Source organism: Taudactylus pleione, unplaced genomic scaffold (genome assembly GCF_031769625.1).
Source record: "Taudactylus pleione unplaced genomic scaffold, aTauple2 ptg000905l, whole genome shotgun sequence".
In the NCBI taxonomy this organism is placed as follows: Eukaryota; Metazoa; Chordata; class Amphibia; order Anura; family Myobatrachidae; genus Taudactylus; species Taudactylus pleione.
In genome coordinates, this window is record NW_028285306.1 from 368,965 (window position 1) to 389,265 (window position 20,301).

Below are 20,301 nucleotides of genomic sequence, written 5' to 3' on the forward strand. Positions count from 1 at the left end.
ATTCCTATCAAGCCAAATTGACTGAAGGAGTACCATGTATTAAAATTATCCAAGACAAACTGTAAGCAAGATTTTCAAAGACATGGAGGGAACATAAAGACAAGCGACCCAGGTGAGACTTTAACCCACAATCCCCAGCTCCGGAGGCTGATGCCTTATCCATTAGGCCACTGGGCCTCAGCTTTTCACTGGTGGAAATTGAGAACATTTTGTCAGCAACACCACCAAAAGACAAGGTAAGATTTAGGATTCAATGGTAACAAAATAGGGGAAACCTTTAAAACAATCATAACAGTACCTTGGTGATAGATTTTAATAAGGTTGACAATTGGGCTCCTTGCAAGGTAGTAGATCTAGAACATGAAGATCAAGGAGTCCATGGACTGATATAGGGACTCAATGTAATGCAATTTAGTAGTAAATGAAACCAACAATAGAAGGCAACTCAAGATTACTCATTATCCACTCTGCTGTCCATATATATATATTAAATCACAGTTTTCACAAATTTGATGAAGTTGACAATCTGGGTGTCAGGGACTCATAGTTTTCAAAGTCTCAAGGCCGTAGACAGTTCTTTCATTGATTGTCTTTGTGGTCTTGGAGTAAAAGTAATTCAGGCTATTTTTGGAGGGTTAAAAAGTTTCAGGTGTTTTCCTAGGTGCCAGATCTGTTTTTGCTTAATATAACTTCCATTGTTGTGAAACAGTGAAGGAATGATCTCACTATTGGAGTCAGTCCTCTCTTGAGGAGTAGGATATGGACTTCAGTTAACGACCTCACTGATAACTGCTGATGCTGGTGCCTGTAGAAATGGTAAAATGTAAAGCACGAGCAGTAGCAAGTGTCGCTACCTTCCAGAACCACTGTTACCAATCTAATGTCTCTTTTCCTGATAAGGGTGTTTTTTAAAATTTGTGAAGAATATTACATCATAGATTAGGTTTTGAACGTTTCTAACGTCCCTTAAAATAACCTTCAGGGTGGTAAAATAGTGAAGGTGCAATAGAACTTTCCTAGGATGGGATTAGTCTGAAATAAGGATTTTTGATTCATTTCAATTTTGAGGATAAATATTGGACATGAATTAAATCCAACTTCCCACACATGACTACTGTTAAATGGAGAGAAATTAAAAATATATGTTTCATGGTTATCTTTGTTTAATGTATATTTCATATGTGGAGCTTGAAATAGTAATATCAGACAGCCATTTCATCTTGTCAAACCCACAGTTTTCTCTGTCCTTTGTGAAAGGTTCATATATTATGGAAATGTTATGATTTTGGCTGATTACTATCAAGCCAAATTGACTGAAGGAGTACCATGTATTAAAATTATCCAAGACAAACTGTAAGCAAGATTTTCAAAGACATGGAGGGAACATAAAGACAAGCGACCCAGGTGAGACTTTAACCCACAATCCCCAGCTCCGAAGGCTGATGCCTTATCCATTAGGCCACTGGGCCTCAGCTTTTCACTGGTGGAAATTGAGAACATTTTGTCAGCAACACCACCAAAAGACAAGGTAAGATTTAGGATTCAATGGTAACAAAATAGGGGAAACCTTTAAAACAATCATAACAGTACCTTGGTGATAGATTTTAATAAGGTTGACAATTGGGCTCCTTGCAAGGTAGTAGATCTAGAACATGAAGATCAAGGAGTCCATGGACTGATATAGGGACTCAATGTAATGCAATTTAGTAGTAAATGAAACCAACAATAGAAGGCAACTCAAGATTACTCATTATCCACTCTGCTGTCCATATATATATATTAAATCACAGTTTTCACAAATTTGATGAAGTTGACAATCTGGGTGTCAGGGACTCATAGTTTTCAAAGTCTCAAGGCCGTAGACAGTTCTTTCATTGATTGTCTTTGTGGTCTTGGAGTAAAAGTAATTCAGGCTATTTTTGGAGGGTTAAAAAGTTTCAGGTGTTTTCCTAGGTGCCAGATCTGTTTTTGCTTAATATAACTTCCATTGCTGTGAAACAGTGAAGGAATGATCTCACTATTGGAGTCAGTCCTCTCTTGAGGAGTAGGATATGGACTTCAGTTAACGACCTCACTGATAACTGCTGATGCTGGTGCCTGTAGAAATGGTAAAATGTGAAGCACGAGCAGTAGCAAGTGTCGCTACCTTCCAGAACCACTGTTACCAATCTAATGTCTCTTTTCCTGATAAGGGTGTTTTTTTAAATTTGTGAAGAATATTACATCATAGATTAGGTTTTGAACGTTTCTAACGTCCCTTAAAATAACCTTCAGGGTGGTAAAATAGTGAAGGTGCAATAGAACTTTCCTAGGATGGGATTAGTCTGAAATAAGGATTTTTGATTCATTTCAATTTTGAGGATAAATATTGGACATGAATTAAATCCAACTTCCCACACATGACTACTGTTAAATGGAGAGAAATTAAAAATATATGTTTCATGGTTATCTTTGTTTAATGTATAATTCATATGTGGAGCTTGAAATAGTAATATCAGACAGCCATTTCATCTTGTCAAATCAACAGTTTTCTCTGTCCTTTGTGAAAGGTTCATATATTATGGAAATGTTATGATTTTGGCTGATTCCTATCAAGCCAAATTGACTGAAGGAGTACCATGTATTAAAATTATCCAAGACAAACTGTAAGCAAGATTTTCAAAGACATGGAGGGAACATAAAGACAAGTGACCCAGGTGGGACTTGAACCCACAATCCCCAGCTCCGGAGGCTGATGCCTTATCCATTAGGCCACTGGGCCTCAGCTTTTCACTGGTGGAAATTGAGAACATTTTGTCAGCAACACCACCAAAAGACAAGGTAAGATTTAGGATTCAATGGTAACAAAATAGGGGAAACCTTTAAAACAATCATAACAGTACCTTGGTGATAGATTTTAATAAGGTTGACAATTGGGCTCCTTGCAAGGTAGTAGATCTAGAACATGAAGATCAAGGAGTCCATGGACTGATATAGGGACTCAATGTAATGCAATTTAGTAGTAAATGAAACCAACAATAGAAGGCAACTCAAGATTACTCATTATCCACTCTGCTGTCCATATATATATATTAAATCACAGTTTTCACAAATTTGATGAAGTTGACTATCTGGGTGTCAGGGACTCATAGTTTTCAAAGTCTCAAGGCCATAGACAGTTCTTTCATTGGTTGTCTTTTTGGTCTTGGAGTATAAGTAATTCAGGCTATTTTTGGAGGGTTAAAAAGTTTCAGGTGTTTTCCTAGGTGCCAGATCTGTTTTTGCTTAATATAACTTCCATTGTTGTGATTGTGATTGTCTTTGTGGTCTTGGAGTAAAAGTAATTCAGGCTATTTTTGGAGGGTTAAAAAGTTTCAGGTGTTTTCCTAGGTGCCAGATCTGTTTTTGCTTAATATAACTTCCATTGTTGTGAAACAGTGAAGGAATGATCTCACTATTGGAGTCAGTCCTCTCTTGAGGAGTTGGATATGGACTTCAGTTAACGACCTTACTGATAACTGCTGATGGTGGTGCCTGTAGAAATGGTAAAATGTGAAGCACGAGCAGTAGCAAGTGTCGCTACCTTCCAGAACCACTGTTACCAATCTAATGTCTCTTTTCCTGATAAGGGTGTTTTTTAAAATTTGTGAAGAATATTACATCATAGATTAGGTTTTGAACGTTTCTAACGTCCCTTAAAATAACCTTCAGGGTGGTAAAATAGTGAAGGTGCAATAGAACTTTCCTAGGATGGGATTAGTCTGAAATAAGGATTTTTGATTCATTTCAATTTTGAGGATAAATATTGGACATGAATTAAATCCAACTTCCCACACATGACTACTGTTAAATGGAGAGAAATTAAAAATATATGTTTCATGGTTATCTTTGTTTAATGTATAATTCATATGTGGAGCTTGAAATAGTAATATCAGACAGCCATTTCATCTTGTCAAATCAACAGTTTTCTCTGTCCTTTGTGAAAGTTTCATATATTATGGAAATGTTATGATTTTGGCTGATTCCTATCAAGCCAAATTGACTGAAGGAGTACCATGTATTAAAATTATCCAAGACAAACTGTTAGCAAGATTTTCAAAGACATGGAGGGAACATAAAGACAAGCGACCCCCAGGTGGGACTTGAACCCACAATCCCCAGCTCCGGAGGCTGATGCCTTATCCATTAGGCCACTGGGCCTCAGCTTTTCACTGGTAGAAATTGAGAACATTTTGTCAGCAACACCACCAAAGACAAGGTAAGATTTAGGATTCAATGGTAACAAAGTAGGGGAAACCTTTAAAACAATCATACCAGTACCTTGGTGATAGATATTAATAAGGTTGACAATTGGGCTCCTTGCAAGGTAGTAGATCTAGAACATGAAGATCAAGGAGTCCATGGACTGATATAGGGACTCTATGTAATGCAATTTAGTAGTAACTGAAACCAACAATAGAAGGCAACTCAAGATTACTCATTATCCACTCTGCTGTCCATATATATATATATTAAATCACAGTTTTCACAAATTTGATGAAGTTGACAATCTGGGTGTCAGGGACTCATAGTTTTCAAAGTCTCAAGGCCATAGACAGTTCTTTCATTGGTTGTCTTTTTGGTCTTGGAGTAAAAGTAATTCAGGCTATGTTTGGTGGGTTAAAAAGTTTCAGGTGTTTTCCTAGGTGCCAGATCTGTTTTTGCTTAATATAACTTCCACTGTTGTGAAACAGTGAAGGAATGATCTCACTATTGGAGTCAGTCCTCTCTTGAGGAGTAGGATATGGACTTCAGTTAACGACCTCACTGATAACTGCTGATGCTGGTGCCTGTAGAAATGGTAAAATGTAAAGCACGAGCAGTAGCAAGTGTCGCTACCTTCCAGAACCACTGTTACCAATCTAATGTCTCTTTTCCTGATAAGGGTGTTTTTTAAAATTTGTGAAGAATATTACATCATAGATTAGGTTTTGAACGTTTCTAACGTCCCTTAAAATAACCTTCAGGGTGGTAAAATAGTGAAGGTGCAATAGAACTTTCCTAGGATGGGATTAGTCTGAAATAAGGATTTTTGATTCATTTCAATTTTGAGGATAAATATTGGACATGAATTAAATCCAACTTCCCACACATGACTACTGTTAAATGGAGAGAAATTAAAAATATATGTTTCATGGTTATCTTTGTTTAATGTATAATTCATATGTGGAGCTTGAAATAGTAATATCAGACAGCCATTTCATCTTGTCAAATCAACAGTTTTCTCTGTACTTTGTGAAAGTTTCATATATTATGGAAATGTTATGATTTTGGCTGATTCCTATCAAGCCAAATTGACTGAAGGAGTACCATGTATTAAAATTATCCAAGACAAACTGTTAGCAAGATTTTCAAAGACATGGAGGGAACATAAAGACAAGTGACCCAGGTGAGACTTTAACCCACAATCCCCAGCTCCGGAGGCTGATGCCTTATCCATTAGGCCACTGGGCCTCAGCTTTTCACTGGTAGAAATTGAGAACATTTTGTCAGCAACACCACCAAAGACAAGGTAAGATTTAGGATTCAATGGTAACAAAATAGGGGAAACCTTTAAAACAATCATACCAGTACCTTGGTGATAGATATTAATAAGGTTGACAATTGGGCTCCTTGCAAGGTAGTAGATCTAGAACATGAAGATCAAGGAGTCCATGGACTGATATAGGGACTCTATGTAATGCAATTTAGTAGTAACTGAAACCAACAATAGAAGGCAACTCAAGATTACTCATTATCCACTCTGCTGTCCATATATATATATTAAATCACAGTTTTCACAAATTTGATGAAGTTGACTATCTGGGTGTCAGGGACTCATAGTTTTCAAAGTCTCAAGGCCATAGACAGTTCTTTCATTGGTTGTCTTTTTGGTCTTGGAGTAAAAGTAATTCAGGCTATGTTTGGAGGGTTAAAAAGTTTCAGGTGTTTTCCTAGGTGCCAGATCTGTTTTTGCTTAATATAACTTCCATTGTTGTGAAACAGTGAAGGAATGATCTCACTATTGGAGTCAGTCCTCTCTTGAGGAGTTGGATATGGACTTCAGTTAACGACCTCACTGATAACTGCTGATGCTGGTGCCTGTAGAAATGGTAAAATGTGAAGCACGAGCAGTAGCAAGTGTCGCTACCTTCCAGAACCACTGTTACCAATCTAATGTCTCTTTTCCTGATAAGGGTGTTTTTTAAAATTTGTGAAGAATATTACATCATAGATTAGGTTTTGAACGTTTCTAACGTCCCTTAAAATAACCTTCAGGGTGGTAAAATAGTGAAGGTGCAATAGAACTTTCCTAGGATGGGATTAGTCTGAAATAAGGATTTTTGATTAATTTCAATTTTGAGGATAAATATTGGACATGAATTAAATCCAACTTCCCACACATGACTACTGTTAAATGGAGAGAAATTAAAAATATATGTTTCATGGTTATCTTTGTTTAATGTATATTTCATATGTGGAGCTTGAAATAGTAATATCAGACAGCCATTTCATCTTGTCAAACCCACAGTTTTCTCTGTCCTTTGTGAAAGGTTCATATATTATGGAAATGTTATGATTTTGGCTGATTCCTATCAAGCCAAATTGACTGAAGGAGTACCATGTATTAAAATTATCCAAGACAAACTGTAAGCAAGATTTTCAAAGACATGGAGGGAACATAAAGACAAGCGACCCAGGTGAGACTTTAACCCACAATCCCCAGCTCCGGAGGCTGATGCCTTATCCATTAGGCCACTGGGCCTCAGCTTTTCACTGGTGGAAATTGAGAACATTTTGTCAGCAACACCACCAAAAGACAAGGTAAGATTTAGGATTCAATGGTAACAAAATAAGGGAAACCTTTAAAACAATCATAACAGTACCTTGGTGATAGATTTTAATAAGGTTGACAATTGGGCTCCTTGCAAGGTAGTAGATCTAGAACATGAAGATCAAGGAGTCCATGGACTGATATAGGGACTCAATGTAATGCAATTTAGTAGTAAATGAAACCAACAATAGAAGGCAACTCAAGATTACTCATTATCCACTCTGCTGTCCATATATATATATTAAATCACAGTTTTCACAAATTTGATGAAGTTGACAATCTGGGTGTCAGGGACTCATAGTTTTCAAAGTCTCAAGGCCGTAGACAGTTCTTTCATTGATTGTCTTTGTGGTCTTGGAGTAAAAGTAATTCAGGCTATTTTTGGAGGGTTAAAAAGTTTCAGGTGTTTTCCTAGGTGCCAGATCTGTTTTTGCTTAATATAACTTCCATTGTTGTGAAACAGTGAAGGAATGATCTCACTATTGGAGTCAGTCCTCTCTTGAGGAGTAGGATATGGACTTCAGTTAACGACCTCACTGATAACTGCTGATGCTGGTGCCTGTAGAAATGGTAAAATGTGAAGCACGAGCAGTAGCAAGTGTCGCTACCTTCCAGAACCACTGTTACCAATCTAATGTCTCTTTTCCTGATAAGGGTGTTTTTTAAAATTTGTGAAGAATATTACATCATAGATTAGGTTTTGAACGTTTCTAACGTCCCTTAAAATAACCTTCAGGGTGGTAAAATAGTGAAGGTGCAATAGAACTTTCCTAGGATGGGATTAGTCTGAAATAAGGATTTTTGATTCATTTCAATTTTGAGGATAAATATTGGACATGAACTAAATCCAACTTCCCACACATGACTACTGTTAAATGGAGAGAAATTAAAAATATATGTTTCATGGTTATCTTTGTTTAATGTATATTTCATATGTGGAGCTTGAAATAGTAATATCAGACAGCCATTTCATCTTGTCAAACCCACAGTTTTCTCTGTCCTTTGTGAAAGGTTCATATATTATGGAAATGTTATGATTTTGGCTGATTCCTATCAAGCCAAATTGACTGAAGGAGTACCATGTATTAAAATTATCCAAGGCAAACTGTAAGCAAGATTTTCAAAGACATGGAGGGAACATAAAGACAAGCGACCCAGGTGGGACTTGACAATCCCCAGCTCCGGAGGCTGATGCCTTATCCATTAGGCCACTGGGCCTCAGCTTTTCACTGGTAGAAATTGAGAACATTTTGTCAGCAACACCACCAAAAGACAAGGTAAGATTTAGGATTCAATGGTAACAAAATAGGGGAAACCTTTAAAACAATCATAACAGTACCTTGGTGATAGATTTTAATAAGGTTGACAATTGGGCTCCTTGCAAGGTAGTAGATCTAGAACATGAAGATCAAGGAGTCCATGGACTGATATAGGGACTCTATGTAATGCAATTTAGTAGTAAATGAAACCAACAATAGAAGGCAACTCAAGATTACTCATTATCCACTCTGCTGTCCATATATATATATTAAATCACAGTTTTCACAAATTTGATGAAGTTGACTATCTGGGTGTCAGGGACTCATAGTTTTCAAAGTCTCAAGGCCATAGACAGTTCTTTCATTGGTTGTCTTTTTGGTCTTGGAGTAAAAGTAATTCAGGCTATGTTTGGAGGGTTAAAAAGTTTCAGGTGTTTTCCTAGGTGCCAGATCTGTTTTTGCTTAATATAACTTCCATTGTTGTGAAACAGTGAAGGAATGATCTCACTATTGGAGTCAGTCCTCTCTTGAGGAGTAGGATATGGACTTCAGTTAACGACCTCACTGATAACTGCTGATGGTGGTGCCTGTAGAAATGGTAAAATGTGAAGCACGAGCAGTAGCAAGTGTCGCTACCTTCCAGAACCACTGTTACCAATCTAATGTCTCTTTTCCTGATAAGGGTGTTTTTTAAAATTTGTGAAGAATATTACATCATAGATTAGGTTTTGAACGTTTCTAACGTCCCTTAAAATAACCTTCAGGGTGGTAAAATAGTGAAGGTGCAATAGAACTTTCCTAGGATGGGATTAGTCTGAAATAAGGATTTTTGATTCATTTCAATTTTGAGGATAAATATTGGACATGAATTAAATCCAACTTCCCACACATGACTACTGTTAAATGGAGAGAAATTAAAAATATATGTTTCATGGTTATCTTTGTTTAATGTATAATTCATATGTGGAGCTTGAAATAGTAATATCAGACAGCCATTTCATCTTGTCAAATCAACAGTTTTCTCTGTCCTTTGTGAAAGTTTCATATATTATGGAAATGTTATGATTTTGGCTGATTCCTATCAAGCCAAATTGACTGAAGGAGTACCATGTATTAAAATTATCCAAGACAAACTGTTAGCAAGATTTTCAAAGACATGGAGGGAACATAAAGACAAGCGACCCAGGTGAGACTTTAACCCACAATCCCCAGCTCCGGAGGCTGATGCCTTATCCATTAGGCCACTGGGCCTCAGCTTTTCACTGGTAGAAATTGAGAACATTTTGTCAGCAACACCACCAAAGACAAGGTAAGATTTAGGATTCAATGGTAACAAAATAGGGGAAACCTTTAAAACAATCATACCAGTACCTTGGTGATAGATATTAATAAGGTTGACAATTGGGCTCCTTGCAAGGTAGTAGATCTAGAACATGAAGATCAAGGAGTCCATGGACTGATATAGGGACTCTATGTAATGCAATTTAGTAGTAACTGAAACCAACAATAGAAGGCAACTCAAGATTACTCATTATCCACTCTGCTGTCCATATATATATATTAAATCACAGTTTTCACAAATTTGATGAAGTTGACTATCTGGGTGTCAGGGACTCATAGTTTTCAAAGTCTCAAGGCCATAGACAGTTCTTTCATTGGTTGTCTTTTTGGTCTTGGAGTAAAAGTAATTCAGGCTATGTTTGGAGGGTTAAAAAGTTTCAGGTGTTTTCCTAGGTGCCAGATCTGTTTTTGCTTAATATAACTTCCATTGTTGTGAAACAGTGAAGGAATGATCTCACTATTGGAGTCAGTCCTCTCTTGAGGAGTTGGATATGGACTTCAGTTAACGACCTCACTGATAACTGCTGATGCTGGTGCCTGTAGAAATGGTAAAATGTGAAGCACGAGCAGTAGCAAGTGTCGCTACCTTCCAGAACCACTGTTACCAATCTAATGTCTCTTTTCCTGATAAGGGTGTTTTTTAAAATTTGTGAAGAATATTACATCATAGATTAGGTTTTGAACGTTTCTAACGTCCCTTAAAATAACCTTCAGGGTGGTAAAATAGTGAAGGTGCAATAGAACTTTCCTAGGATGGGATTAGTCTGAAATAAGGATTTTTGATTAATTTCAATTTTGAGGATAAATATTGGACATGAATTAAATCCAACTTCCCACACATGACTACTGTTAAATGGAGAGAAATTAAAAATATATGTTTCATGGTTATCTTTGTTTAATGTATATTTCATATGTGGAGCTTGAAATAGTAATATCAGACAGCCATTTCATCTTGTCAAACCCACAGTTTTCTCTGTCCTTTGTGAAAGGTTCATATATTATGGAAATGTTATGATTTTGGCTGATTCCTATCAAGCCAAATTGACTGAAGGAGTACCATGTATTAAAATTATCCAAGACAAACTGTAAGCAAGATTTTCAAAGACATGGAGGGAACATAAAGACAAGCGACCCAGGTGAGACTTTAACCCACAATCCCCAGCTCCGGAGGCTGATGCCTTATCCATTAGGCCACTGGGCCTCAGCTTTTCACTGGTGGAAATTGAGAACATTTTGTCAGCAACACCACCAAAAGACAAGGTAAGATTTAGGATTCAATGGTAACAAAATAAGGGAAACCTTTAAAACAATCATAACAGTACCTTGGTGATAGATTTTAATAAGGTTGACAATTGGGCTCCTTGCAAGGTAGTAGATCTAGAACATGAAGATCAAGGAGTCCATGGACTGATATAGGGACTCAATGTAATGCAATTTAGTAGTAAATGAAACCAACAATAGAAGGCAACTCAAGATTACTCATTATCCACTCTGCTGTCCATATATATATATTAAATCACAGTTTTCACAAATTTGATGAAGTTGACAATCTGGGTGTCAGGGACTCATAGTTTTCAAAGTCTCAAGGCCGTAGACAGTTCTTTCATTGATTGTCTTTGTGGTCTTGGAGTAAAAGTAATTCAGGCTATTTTTGGAGGGTTAAAAAGTTTCAGGTGTTTTCCTAGGTGCCAGATCTGTTTTTGCTTAATATAACTTCCATTGTTGTGAAACAGTGAAGGAATGATCTCACTATTGGAGTCAGTCCTCTCTTGAGGAGTAGGATATGGACTTCAGTTAACGACCTCACTGATAACTGCTGATGCTGGTGCCTGTAGAAATGGTAAAATGTGAAGCACGAGCAGTAGCAAGTGTCGCTACCTTCCAGAACCACTGTTACCAATCTAATGTCTCTTTTCCTGATAAGGGTGTTTTTTAAAATTTGTGAAGAATATTACATCATGGATTATGTTTTGAACGTTTCTAACGTCCCTTAAAATAACCTTCAGGGTGGTAAAATAGTGAAGGTGCAATAGAACTTTCCTAGGATGGGATTAGTCTGAAATAAGGATTTTTGATTCATTTCAATTTTGAGGATAAATATTGGACATGAACTAAATCCAACTTCCCACACATGACTACTGTTAAATGGAGAGAAATTAAAAATATATGTTTCATGGTTATCTTTGTTTAATGTATATTTCATATGTGGAGCTTGAAATAGTAATATCAGACAGCCATTTCATCTTGTCAAACCCACAGTTTTCTCTGTCCTTTGTGAAAGGTTCATATATTATGGAAATGTTATGATTTTGGCTGATTCCTATCAAGCCAAATTGACTGAAGGAGTACCATGTATTAAAATTATCCAAGGCAAACTGTAAGCAAGATTTTCAAAGACATGGAGGGAACATAAAGACAAGCGACCCAGGTGGGACTTGAACCCACAATCCCCAGCTCCGGAGGCTGATGCCTTATCCATTAGGCCACTGGGCCTCAGCTTTTCACTGGTAGAAATTGAGAACATTTTGTCAGCAACACCACCAAAAGACAAGGTAAGATTTAGGATTCAATGGTAACAAAATAGGGGAAACCTTTAAAACAATCATAACAGTACCTTGGTGATAGATTTTAATAAGGTTGACAATTGGGCTCCTTGCAAGGTAGTAGATCTAGAACATGAAGATCAAGGAGTCCATGGACTGATATAGGGACTCTATGTAATGCAATTTAGTAGTAAATGAAACCAACAATAGAAGGCAACTCAAGATTACTCATTATCCACTCTGCTGTCCATATATATATATTAAATCACAGTTTTCACAAATTTGATGAAGTTGACTATCTGGGTGTCAGGGACTCATAGTTTTCAAAGTCTCAAGGCCATAGACAGTTCTTTCATTGGTTGTCTTTTTGGTCTTGGAGTAAAAGTAATTCAGGCTATGTTTGGAGGGTTAAAAAGTTTCAGGTGTTTTCCTAGGTGCCAGATCTGTTTTTGTTTAATATAACTTCCATTGTTGTGAAACAGTGAAGGAATGATCTCACTATTGGAGTCAGTCCTCTCTTGAGGAGTAGGATATGGACTTCAGTTAACGACCTCACTGATAACTGCTGATGGTGGTGCCTGTAGAAATGGTAAAATGTGAAGCACGAGCAGTAGCAAGTGTCGCTACCTTCCAGAACCACTGTTACCAATCTAATGTCTCTTTTCCTGATAAGGGTGTTTTTTAAAATTTGTGAAGAATATTACATCATAGATTAGGTTTTGAACGTTTCTAACGTCCCTTAAAATAACCTTCAGGGTGGTAAAATAGTGAAGGTGCAATAGAACTTTCCTAGGATGGGATTAGTCTGAAATAAGGATTTTTGATTCATTTCAATTTTGAGGATAAATATTGGACATGAATTAAATCCAACTTCCCACACATGACTACTGTTAAATGGAGAGAAATTAAAAATATATGTTTCATGGTTATCTTTGTTTAATGTATAATTCATATGTGGAGCTTGAAATAGTAATATCAGACAGCCATTTCATCTTGTCAAATCAACAGTTTTCTCTGTCCTTTGTGAAAGTTTCATATATTATGGAAATGTTATGATTTTGGCTGATTCCTATCAAGCCAAATTGACTGAAGGAGTACCATGTATTAAAATTATCCAAGACAAACTGTTAGCAAGATTTTCAAAGACATGGAGGGAACATAAAGACAAGCGACCCAGGTGGGACTTGAACCCACAATCCCCAGCTCCGGAGGCTGATGCCTTATCCATTAGGCCACTGGGCCTCAGCTTTTCACTGGTAGAAATTGAGAACATTTTGTCAGCAACACCACCAAAGACAAGGTAAGATTTAGGATTCAATGGTAACAAAATAGGGGAAACCTTTAAAACAATCATACCAGTACCTTGGTGATAGATATTAATAAGGTTGACAATTGGGCTCCTTGCAAGGTAGTAGATCTAGAACATGAAGATCAAGGAGTCCATGGACTGATATAGGGACTCTATGTAATGCAATTTAGTAGTAACTGAAACCAACAATAGAAGGCAACTCAAGATTACTCATTATCCACTCTGCTGTCCATATATATATATATTAAATCACAGTTTTCACAAATTTGATGAAGTTGACAATCTGGGTGTCAGGGACTCATAGTTTTCAAAGTCTCAAGGCCATAGACAGTTCTTTCATTGGTTGTCTTTTTGGTCTTGGAGTAAAAGTAATTCAGGCTATGTTTGGAGGGTTAAAAAGTTTCAGGTGTTTTCCTAGGTGCCAGATCTGTTTTTGCTTAATATAACTTCCATTGTTGTGAAACAGTGAAGGAATGATCTCACTATTGGAGTCAGTCCTCTCTTGAGGAGTTGGATATGGACTTCAGTTAACGACCTCACTGATAACTGCTGATGCTGGTGCCTGTAGAAATGGTAAAATGTGAAGCACGAGCAGTAGCAAGTGTCGCTACCTTCCAGAACCACTGTTACCAATCTAATGTCTCTTTTCCTGATAAGGGTGTTTTTTAAAATTTGTGAAGAATATTACATCATAGATTAGGTTTTGAACGTTTCTAACGTCCCTTAAAATAACCTTCAGGGTGGTAAAATAGTGAAGGTGCAATAGAACTTTCCTAGGATGGGATTAGTCTGAAATAAGGATTTTTGATTAATTTCAATTTTGAGGATAAATATTGGACATGAATTAAATCCAACTTCCCACACATGACTACTGTTAAATGGAGAGAAATTAAAAATATATGTTTCATGGTTATCTTTGTTTAATGTATATTTCATATGTGGAGCTTGAAATAGTAATATCAGACAGCCATTTCATCTTGTCAAACCCACAGTTTTCTCTGTCCTTTGTGAAAGGTTCATATATTATGGAAATGTTATGATTTTGGCTGATTCCTATCAAGCCAAATTGACTGAAGGAGTACCATGTATTAAAATTATCCAAGACAAACTGTAAGCAAGATTTTCAAAGACATGGAGGGAACATAAAGACAAGCGACCCAGGTGAGACTTTAACCCACAATCCCCAGCTCCGGAGGCTGATGCCTTATCCATTAGGCCACTGGGCCTCAGCTTTTCACTGGTGGAAATTGAGAACATTTTGTCAGCAACACCACCAAAAGACAAGGTAAGATTTAGGATTCAATGGTAACAAAATAAGGGAAACCTTTAAAACAATCATAACAGTACCTTGGTGATAGATTTTAATAAGGTTGACAATTGGGCTCCTTGCAAGGTAGTAGATCTAGAACATGAAGATCAAGGAGTCCATGGACTGATATAGGGACTCAATGTAATGCAATTTAGTAGTAAATGAAACCAACAATAGAAGGCAACTCAAGATTACTCATTAGCCACTCTGCTGTCCATATATATATATTAAATCACAGTTTTCACAAATTTGATGAAGTTGACAATCTGGGTGTCAGGGACTCATAGTTTTCAAAGTCTCAAGGCCGTAGACAGTTCTTTCATTGATTGTCTTTGTGGTCTTGGAGTAAAAGTAATTCAGGCTATTTTTGGAGGGTTAAAAAGTTTCAGGTGTTTTCCTAGGTGCCAGATCTGTTTTTGCTTAATATAACTTCCATTGTTGTGAAACAGTGAAGGAATGATCTCACTATTGGAGTCAGTCCTCTCTTGAGGAGTAGGATATGGACTTCAGTTAACGACCTCACTGATAACTGCTGATGCTGGTGCCTGTAGAAATGGTAAAATGTGAAGCACGAGCAGTAGCAAGTGTCGCTACCTTCCAGAACCACTGTTACCAATCTAATGTCTCTTTTCCTGATAAGGGTGTTTTTTAAAATTTGTGAAGAATATTACATCATGGATTAGGTTTTGAACGTTTCTAACGTCCCTTAAAATAACCTTCAGGGTGGTAAAATAGTGAAGGTGCAATAGAACTTTCCTAGGATGGGATTAGTCTGAAATAAGGATTTTTGATTCATTTCAATTTTGAGGATAAATATTGGACATGAACTAAATCCAACTTCCCACACATGACTACTGTTAAATGGAGAGAAATTAAAAATATATGTTTCATGGTTATCTTTGTTTAATGTATATTTCATATGTGGAGCTTGAAATAGTAATATCAGACAGCCATTTCATCTTGTCAAACCCACAGTTTTCTCTGTCCTTTGTGAAAGGTTCATATATTATGGAAATGTTATGATTTTGGCTGATTCCTATCAAGCCAAATTGACTGAAGGAGTACCATGTATTAAAATTATCCAAGGCAAACTGTAAGCAAGATTTTCAAAGACATGGAGGGAACATAAAGACAAGCGACCCAGGTGGGACTTGACAATCCCCAGCTCCGGAGGCTGATGCCTTATCCATTAGGCCACTGGGCCTCAGCTTTTCACTGGTAGAAATTGAGAACATTTTGTCAGCAACACCACCAAAAGACAAGGTAAGATTTAGGATTCAATGGTAACAAAATAGGGGAAACCTTTAAAACAATCATAACAGTACCTTGGTGATAGATTTTAATAAGGTTGACAATTGGGCTCCTTGCAAGGTAGTAGATCTAGAACATGAAGATCAAGGAGTCCATGGACTGATATAGGGACTCTATGTAATGCAATTTAGTAGTAAATGAAACCAACAATAGAAGGCAACTCAAGATTACTCATTATCCACTCTGCTGTCCATATATATATATTAAATCACAGTTTTCACAAATTTGATGAAGTTGACTATCTGGGTGTCAGGGACTCATAGTTTTCAAAGTCTCAAGGCCATAGACAGTTCTTTCATTGGTTGTCTTTTTGGTCTTGGAGTAAAAGTAATTCAGGCTATGTTTGGAGGGTTAAAAAGTTTCAGGTGTTTTCCTAGGTGCCAGATCTGTTTTTGCTTAATATAACTTCCATTGTTGTGAAACAGTGAAGGAATGATCTCACTATTGGAGTCAGTCCTCTCTTGAGGAGTAGGATATGGACTTCAGTTAACGACCTCACTGATAACTGCTGATGGTGGTGCCTGTAGAAATGGTAAAATGTGAAGCACGAGCAGTAGCAAGTGTCGCTACCTTCCAGAACCACTGTTACCAATCTAATGTCTCTTTTCCTGATAAGGGTGTTTTTTAAAATTTGTGAAGAATATTACATCATAGATTAGGTTTTGAACGTTTCTAACGTCCCTTAAAATAACCTTCAGGGTGGTAAAATAGTGAAGGTGCAATAGAACTTTCCTAGGATGGGATTAGTCTGAAATAAGGATTTTTGATTCATTTCAATTTTGAGGATAAATATTGGACATGAATTAAATCCAACTTCCCACACATGACTACTGTTAAATGGAGAGAAATTAAAAATATATGTTTCATGGTTATCTTTGTTTAATGTATAATTCATATGTGGAGCTTGAAATAGTAATATCAGACAGCCATTTCATCTTGTCAAATCAACAGTTTTCTCTGTCCTTTGTGAAAGTTTCATATATTATGGAAATGTTATGATTTTGGCTGATTCCTATCAAGCCAAATTGACTGAAGGAGTACCATGTATTAAAATTATCCAAGACAAACTGTTAGCAAGATTTTCAAAGACATGGAGGGAACATAAAGACAAGCGACCCAGGTGAGACTTTAACCCACAATCCCCAGCTCCGGAGGCTGATGCCTTATCCATTAGGCCACTGGGCCTCAGCTTTTCACTGGTAGAAATTGAGAACATTTTGTCAGCAACACCACCAAAGACAAGGTAAGATTTAGGATTCAATGGTAACAAAATAGGGGAAACCTTTAAAACAATCATACCAGTACCTTGGTGATAGATATTAATAAGGTTGACAATTGGGCTCCTTGCAAGGTAGTAGATCTAGAACATGAAGATCAAGGAGTCCATGGACTGATATAGGGACTCTATGTAATGCAATTTAGTAGTAACTGAAACCAACAATAGAAGGCAACTCAAGATTACTCATTATCCACTCTGCTGTCCATATATATATATTAAATCACAGTTTTCACAAATTTGATGAAGTTGACTATCTGGGTGTCAGGGACTCATAGTTTTCAAAGTCTCAAGGCCATAGACAGTTCTTTCATTGGTTGTCTTTTTGGTCTTGGAGTAAAAGTAATTCAGGCTATGTTTGGAGGGTTAAAAAGTTTCAGGTGTTTTCCTAGGTGCCAGATCTGTTTTTGCTTAATATAACTTCCATTGTTGTGAAACAGTGAAGGAATGATCTCACTATTGGAGTCAGTCCTCTCTTGAGGAGTTGGATATGGACTTCAGTTAACGACCTCACTGATAACTGCTGATGCTGGTGCCTGTAGAAATGGTAAAATGTGAAGCACGAGCAGTAGCAAGTGTCGCTACCTTCCAGAACCACTGTTACCAATCTAATGTCTCTTTTCCTGATAAGGGTGTTTTTTAAAATTTGTGAAGAATATTACATCATAGATTAGGTTTTGAACGTTTCTAACGTCCCTTAAAATAACCTTCAGGGTGGTAAAATAGTGAAGGTGCAATAGAACTTTCCTAGGATGGGATTAGTCTGAAATAAGGATTTTTGATTAATTTCAATTTTGAGGATAAATATTGGACATGAATTAAATCCAACTTCCCACACATGACTACTGTTAAATGGAGAGAAATTAAAAATATATGTTTCATGGTTATCTTTGTTTAATGTATATTTCATATGTGGAGCTTGAAATAGTAATATCAGACAGCCATTTCATCTTGTCAAACCCACAGTTTTCTCTGTCCTTTGTGAAAGGTTCATATATTATGGAAATGTTATGATTTTGGCTGATTCCTATCAAGCCAAATTGACTGAAGGAGTACCATGTATTAAAATTATCCAAGACAAACTGTAAGCAAGATTTTCAAAGACATGGAGGGAACATAAAGACAAGCGACCCAGGTGAGACTTTAACCCACAATCCCCAGCTCCGGAGGCTGATGCCTTATCCATTAGGCCACTGGGCCTCAGCTTTTCACTGGTGGAAATTGAGAACATTTTGTCAGCAACACCACCAAAAGACAAGGTAAGATTTAGGATTCAATGGTAACAAAATAAGGGAAACCTTTAAAACAATCATAACAGTACCTTGGTGATAGATTTTAATAAGGTTGACAATTGGGCTCCTTGCAAGGTAGTAGATCTAGAACATGAAGATCAAGGAGTCCATGGACTGATATAGGGACTCAATGTAATGCAATTTAGTAGTAAATGAAACCAACAATAGAAGGCAACTCAAGATTACTCATTATCCACTCTGCTGTCCATATATATATATTAAATCACAGTTTTCACAAATTTGATGAAGTTGACAATCTGGGTGTCAGGGACTCATAGTTTTCAAAGTCTCAAGGCCGTAGACAGTTCTTTCATTGATTGTCTTTGTGGTCTTGGAGTAAAAGTAATTCAGGCTATTTTTGGAGGGTTAAAAAGTTTCAGGTGTTTTCCTAGGTGCCAGATCTGTTTTTGCTTAATATAACTTCCATTGTTGTGAAACAGTGAAGGAATGATCTCACTATTGGAGTCAGTCCTCTCTTGAGGAGTAGGATATGGACTTCAGTTAACGACCTCACTGATAACTGCTGATGCTGGTGCCTGTAGAAATGGTAAAATGTGAAGCACGAGCAGTAGCAAGTGTCGCTACCTTCCAGAACCACTGTTACCAATCTAATGTCTCTTTTCCTGATAAGGGTGTTTTTTAAAATTTGTGAAGAATATTACATCATGGATTATGTTTTGAACGTTTCTAACGTCCCTTAAAATAACCTTCAGGGTGGTAAAATAGTGAAGGTGCAATAGAACTTTCCTAGGATGGGATTAGTCTGAAATAAGGATTTTTGATTCATTTCAATTTTGAGGATAAATATTGGACATGAACTAAATCCAACTTCCCACACATGACTACTGTTAAATGGAGAGAAATTAAAAATATATGTTTCATGGTTATCTTTGTTTAATGTATATTTCATATGTGGAGCTTGAAATAGTAATATCAGACAGCCATTTCATCTTGTCAAACCCACAGTTTTCTCTGTCCTTTGTGAAAGGTTCATATATTATGGAAATGTTATGATTTTGGCTGATTCCTATCAAGCCAAATTGACTGAAGGAGTACCATGTATTAAAATTATCCAAGGCAAACTGTAAGCAAGATTTTCAAAGACATGGAGGGAACATAAAGACAAGCGACCCAGGTGGGACTTGAACCCACAATCCCCAGCTCCGGAGGCTGATGCCTTATCCATTAGGCCACTGGGCCTCAGCTTTTCACTGGTAGAAATTGAGAACATTTTGTCAGCAACACCACCAAAAGACAAGGTAAGATTTAGGATTCAATGGTAACAAAATAGGGGAAACCTTTAAAACAATCATAACAGTACCTTGGTGATAGATTTTAATAAGGTTGACAATTGGGCTCCTTGCAAGGTAGTAGATCTAGAACATGAAGATCAAGGAGTCCATGGACTGATATAGGGACTCTATGTAATGCAATTTAGTAGTAAATGAAACCAACAATAGAAGGCAACTCAAGATTACTCATTATCCACTCTGCTGTCCATATATATATATTAAATCACAGTTTTCACAAATTTGATGAAGTTGACTATCTGGGTGTCAGGGACTCATAGTTTTCAAAGTCTCAAGGCCATAGACAGTTCTTTCATTGGTTGTCTTTTTGGTCTTGGAGTAAAAGTAATTCAGGCTATGTTTGGAGGGTTAAAAAGTTTCAGGTGTTTTCCTAGGTGCCAGATCTGTTTTTGTTTAATATAACTTCCATTGTTGTGAAACAGTGAAGGAATGATCTCACTATTGGAGTCAGTCCTCTCTTGAGGAGTAGGATATGGACTTCAGTTAACGACCTCACTGATAACTGCTGATGGTGGTGCC

General features: G+C 37.0%; 6 non-coding genes across 6 annotated transcripts; all 6 read right to left on the reverse strand.

The window, feature by feature from the left end:
- Nucleotides 1-2,688: 2,688 nt before the first annotated feature.
- TRNAR-CCG (transfer RNA arginine (anticodon CCG)) lies at nt 2,689-2,761 on the reverse strand. Its single transcript has one exon. It is a non-coding gene; the product is annotated as a tRNA-Arg (tRNA).
- A 1,343-nt stretch (nt 2,762-4,104) lies between these two features.
- TRNAR-CCG (transfer RNA arginine (anticodon CCG)) lies at nt 4,105-4,179 on the reverse strand. Its single transcript has one exon. It is a non-coding gene; the product is annotated as a tRNA-Arg (tRNA).
- Nucleotides 4,180-5,399: 1,220 nt separating this feature from the next.
- TRNAR-CCG (transfer RNA arginine (anticodon CCG)) lies at nt 5,400-5,472 on the reverse strand. Its single transcript has one exon. It is a non-coding gene; the product is annotated as a tRNA-Arg (tRNA).
- A 6,380-nt stretch (nt 5,473-11,852) lies between these two features.
- On the reverse strand, nt 11,853-11,925 carry TRNAR-CCG (transfer RNA arginine (anticodon CCG)). Its single transcript has one exon. It is a non-coding gene; the product is annotated as a tRNA-Arg (tRNA).
- A 1,219-nt stretch (nt 11,926-13,144) lies between these two features.
- Nucleotides 13,145-13,217, reverse strand: TRNAR-CCG (transfer RNA arginine (anticodon CCG)). The gene has a single exon. It is a non-coding gene; the product is annotated as a tRNA-Arg (tRNA).
- A 6,382-nt stretch (nt 13,218-19,599) lies between these two features.
- TRNAR-CCG (transfer RNA arginine (anticodon CCG)) lies at nt 19,600-19,672 on the reverse strand. The gene has a single exon. It is a non-coding gene; the product is annotated as a tRNA-Arg (tRNA).
- Between the last annotated feature and the right edge of the window lie 629 nt (nt 19,673-20,301).